The 5,574-nt window shown below is 39.0% G+C and overlaps 1 pseudogene across 1 annotated transcript; it reads right to left on the bottom strand.

The window, feature by feature from the left end:
- Positions 1 to 525: 525 nt before the first annotated feature.
- Positions 526 to 2,101, bottom strand: LOC308395820 (tripartite motif-containing protein 16-like; annotated as a pseudogene). Its single transcript has one exon. The product of its transcript is annotated as a tripartite motif-containing protein 16-like (transcript).
- Positions 2,102 to 5,574: the final 3,473 nt, after the last annotated feature.

Raw genomic sequence — 5,574 nt, 5'->3', positions numbered from 1 at the left:
CAAACTTTCTAATCTGACATCACAAAGTTATTCTGAAGCTGTAAATCTAATTAAAAACTCCCCAAAACTACTATGAGAAAACCCTTAAAAGGTTCAATGAAAAAAGAAAAATTCTTTACATATAAAATCAACAATCTTCACATTTCAGAAACTGGAACCAGCTTTAAATGTTACTAAAATAATGATAAAACAATCAATTCTCTAATCATTGACTAACTGATGAATCAACTGATGCAGCTTCAATATATTGTTGCATTTGACAACCCACTACAGCAACTACAGAATAAAACCACTAACCAGATTGATTAAAGATTTCAAACATGCTGAATATGAAGAGTAGTATAATTTAACTCACATTATCAGCCATAAGAACAAATTAAGATTTATAATGATGTAAGGTATATAAATGTAAGTACAATTTGAATCAATGGGCCACTGAACTTCTCAGCTTCTAAAATGTAAAGCCTCATTTAGAAACTACACAAATATAGTGATCAGGGATCAACATGAACATATCTTCTCTGTCTATTTGACTTTAATCAACTCTGCACTGTCTCCAACTTCAGAAAGATAAAGTCCAGCATGGAGCGGCTGAGTGAATGTGGTCTGGACTCTGTGCAGGAGAGTCATGGTTTCAGAGACGCTGTAGAAAGACAGAATACCTGCTCTGTGATCCAGGTACACTCCTACTCTGAGGACCTGAGAGGAGAGTTCGGACATCGTTGTGCCAAAATTGAAAAATGTTTTTGTAACAATTTAATACCCAAGATTTCTCATTCCATCCAAAACCACATTTATTGAGGCCCCCTGCTCTGCTGATATTCTTCTATGTGACTGCTATAAAAACCATTTCCCCTCTCCACTCCACCTCCCAGTAACAACGTCCAGTCAGGCTCTCTGTACTCAGGATCTGATGGCATGAAGTGAATCTGTCTGGATGATCAGAATAAGACTGTTGTTGTTTCATTAATGTTACTTTTCTGTTCCCGTCAGATAATAACAGATGTGTGCTTGCTGTGTTTGGATCCAGTGTGATTTCATGTGAATGTTTTAAGAATCCAGCTCTGGTCTTTGGCTCTGGTGGTGACAGTAAAACATCCACTTCAGTGACTGTCAGTGAGATGTTCGTCCATTCCTCTCTCAGAGTGTCCTGTAGTTTATCTCTGGTCTCTGACACAGCTGCTGTCACATCCTCAAAGTACCTCAGAGGACGAATATTGATGCTGGATGAGTGTGTAGACTCACTGAGTGCTGACAGTGAGGGGTAGTTGTGTAGAAACTGGTTGTGATCCTCTGTGTGTGAGAGCTGCTCCAGCTCGCCGTCTGTCCTCTTCAGCTCAGCAATCTCCTGCTCCAGCTTCTCCTGAAGCTCTTTGACTCGTCTCACTTCAGTTTCCTACTGGGATCTGACCTGCTGCTTCACATCAGAGCTTCTTTTCTGGATGAGACGGATCAGCTCAGTGAACATCTTCTCACTGTCCTCCACTGCTTTATCAGCAGAGCCAATGATGGCCTCCACCTCCTGTTGAAGCAGCTTCACATCTTTCTCTCGCTCCTGGATTCTCTGCTGGATGTTTAGTCGTCTCACCTCGAGCTCCTTCTGCTTCTCAGTCCTTTCTGCTGCAGCTGGGACTGTTTCATGGCCTTTATGTGCATCCATTGTGCAGAGATAACAGATACTCTGCTGATCAGTACGACAGAAAATCTTCATCACCTCATCATCACAAGAGCAGATGTTCTCCTGGAGCTTCTTGGAGGGGGCCACCAGCTTGTGTTTTTTAAAGGCAGGAGACTCAAAATGAAGCAGAATATGTTTCTCACAGTAGGAGATCAGACACACCAGACAGGACTTGATGGCTTTCAGCTTCCTCCCAGTGCAGACATCACAGGCCACATCTTCAGGTCCAGCATAGCATTGCTCACCTGCAGCAGCTTGGAGTCCAGTATGCTTCAGCTGCTCCACTAAAGTTGCAAACATGACGTTTTTCTCCAGGACAGGCCTCGGTTTGAAAGTCGTCCTGCACTGAGGGCAGCTGTGGATTCCCTTCCTGTCCTCTTCATCCCAGAAACTTTTAATACAGTTCATGCAGTAGCTGTGTCCACAGGCTGTAGTCACTGGATCCTTCAGTAGATCCCAATCTTGTTTTGCATTTATAATAGCTGCTGTACAAGAAATAACCATGTTCTTTACATAAAAATAATTATTTTTTCATCTTTTTCCATCTGATGTGACGAACACTTTGTCCCCTTTACTGCCTATTAGGAAAATATATTTTCTAGTGCTTATTTGCTGTGTATTTTGTTTTATGCATTTAATAACAGGCCAGTATATTAGATGCCACCTTTTAGTTATAAACTGTGTCATAGGTCATTAGATTGCTTAGCAAGTCTGAAACTGTGCAGAACAGGAAGCTTTGTGCAGAGTTGCAGAGGACATCGTCTATTTTTATGCTGGAAAATCTAGAGAAATTCGGGAGAATGGTGGCTCCAGGAGATTTTCGGGAGGGGCACTGAAATTTGGGACTCTCCCGGAAAAATCGGGAGGGTTGGCATGTATGCATATTTGGTGGTGTTTGTAATGTGACAGAAGAGACAGAAGCTGGGGGATGTTTGGTCATTTGTTCTTACACAGGCTGTTGGGCAATTATATAATATGTTCAACCAAGTTTCCAAACCAAATTTGTGTAAAGTTGCAAATAAAAATAAAAACTCTATAAAATGCCTTTTTCTGCATCTAGAGACAATATTATGGTTTCAACGCTTTTACTACATGAATAGTCGCATCCTTGTTTCGACACACCTGAATCAAATGAATGGCTTGTAAGCAGGAAATTGCCACACTTGATAGCCTGCTGACGAGGTAATTCAACCATTTGATTCAGCTGTGTTGGAGTAGGGCTGAGTCTAAAAGCTGCAGGACAGTAGCTCTCGGGGACTGAACTTTTTTTTAAATTATTTGAACATATGTGTATTGTTTGTGTATTTATACACAAACAATACACATATGCTTTCATGCTTTCAATTGTGTAATTTAAGTGATCTAGGTAGCTCTGTTGTGGAAATTCAGTTTAACGCTAGCAACGTAGCTGTTTAGTACAGGTGTTGGAAATGCGTCTGTGTATATACACCTTAGCTTAGGGCTGCCCTTTGCCATTTTAATACTCCATTGTAAAAGAAAAATGCTTTTTGTTTCAGAGAAAACATTTTCACGTTCATGTGGCAAAGATATTGAGTTTTTGGTGTTTGTCGAGAACAGTAAGTATTTCACAAATAAGACATTAAAAAAAAGGTTGTCTCAACCAGTTTTCAAAGCTGCCATTTGGATGTTTACAGTTTATTTACAGTTGAAAGCAATCCTTATTTACTATATTATTTTTTATGTTATATAAATTGCATAGGCGTTATTTTGCAATCATTTAAACCAGTAAGGTATATATCTGTGAAGATTCCTAGTCGTCTAGGTTAGAGTTATAGTTGTATACCTTAATTGTCTTGAATTTACTGAGGCCCAAAAAAGCAGCATATTAATTTAGTTTAATAATGAGACAATACATTGGCTTTAAAATGCCATTGTTATTTAAAACTGTACATTTCTTGTCTGAAGATCTAGTTTACCATTTCCCATCTTATTTCTTTTTTGTTTATCAGGACCAATTCCAGAAAACATTTCCATCGAAGACCTCATTCAGAAATATTTCAGAGACGGTTACTCCTATAATGAAACTTTGGACATTTTGGCCTCAAAACATAAACAGAAGATCAGTCGGACCACACTGAAATGTAGATTAAAAAGTTTATCACTGTCCCGAAAAAAAAAACATTACTCACCTCGGTGCAATATTAGAAGAGCTGAAGGGACCTGGTCAACATTATGGATACCGTTTAGTATGGCAGATACTGCGTCAGAAACACCATCTTTCTGTGAAAAGGCATGATGTCATGGTAATGATGGCAGAGCTCGACCCATCTGGAGTCCAAAACGCTCAAGGAAAAAGTTTGTATGAAGAGTTTACGATTCACCTGGACATATGACAAATTAAAGCCATATGGTTTGGCTATCAGTGGTTGTATTGATAGCTATTCACGGAAGATATTGTGGTGGTTTGCAAAGCAACTAACAGCAACCCAGAAGTCACTCAACACTACGTTCAGTGTGCTTCAGAGTTTGGAGTCATACCAGTGTGACTTCGCACAGACTACAGCACTGAAAATGGGACGATGGCAGCAATGCATTGTGCCTTACGATCATCTCATCAGGATTTTTTTGCAGGAGCTGCCAGTCATACGTATGGATCTTCAACAACAAACCAAAGAAATGAAAGCTGGTGTTCGTACTTCAGAAAACAGCAGTAGGTTTTAAATTGTTGCCAGGAACCACTATATTAACCAGATAAAAGTGTGGCTGTAATATATAATCAGTGATTCAGAAGCCTTGCTGTGTATCACACCGCCTTTCCTTTATAGCTTCAATGTGTAGCCATTATGTTACATAGAAGCATTAGATAGAAAATATAAACTGAAATAGTCAATAAAGAAAGTAAGATGAATAGAAATCTCATGGAAAAAAGAAACACTTGGAGAAAGTGCATGTTAGATGGTCATTTGTGGTATAAGAAAATATAACCTAACTAAAGTATCCAAAATGCACGCACTTTACATCAACTCAAGAAACAATTTCATAAACGTAAGAAATAGTAAGGCTTTGAAGCCTGGTGCTTTGTGAACTGACACTATGTTTTTATGTCTCTTTTATAACCCAGTTCTGGATGGACCTTTTGAGTGACATTAGGGAAATGCACCTCTTTAATGGTAGTCATGAACACACGTGCTTGCTGCGCTTCATTTTCATGGCTTTGTTTCAAAGGGATCTGAATGAATGCAAAAGGAAGTGGAACACGAACCTGATTCCCCCAGTTAGGTTGTCCATCTGGTAAACCGGATGTGATGTATTACCTGCCTCATGTTTGTATCACTCTTGTCAATTAAAAATGTGAAAAATCAAAATTCTGTAATTTAAGTAGTTATCACAAAAATGACAGTTTATACCACCTTTTAATCTATGCACTTGATCTTGGTCTGCTCATACTGTATGGTCAAAGCAGACACCACAGTGTTTGCACCACCAAAAATTTGGACTAAATAGCTCTACTTTTTTCACATGTTGATTCCAGTGCTACAATTTATAAAAAGCTGTTTGATATTATCTCCTTAAATGCATGACAAAAATGGGCCAATGTTTTCAGCAACTCAATTGTTCAAGATGGCACCACGAGAGGCAGCTAGTTACAGGAACTCTGACCACTTTCTATTCTATTAAATTCTATTCAATGGTTTTAAGAAAATGCATATGTTCACTTTAAGCATAGTTTTTGTTCCCCTACAGAGACAAGGATGTTGTAGCATTTTCCTGGTATTTTCATAGTAAAATTTTTTCTTGTACTTTTAGGTTGACGTTGACTGCTTGTGGGGGGGAGGATGTGGCAGCACCTGATGATCCTTTATTGTTTGGTCGTCTGAAGAATTCAAAAACTCTTCAGAACTTGGATGTGCTGTTGGGCCATTTCCCTGCTGACA

Source organism: Rhamphochromis sp. 'chilingali' (genome assembly GCF_963969265.1).
Source record: "Rhamphochromis sp. 'chilingali' genome assembly, chromosome: 1".
NCBI lineage: Eukaryota > Metazoa > Chordata > Actinopteri > Cichliformes > Cichlidae > Rhamphochromis > Rhamphochromis sp. 'chilingali'.
This window is presented reverse-complemented; position numbering and strand designations above follow the sequence as displayed.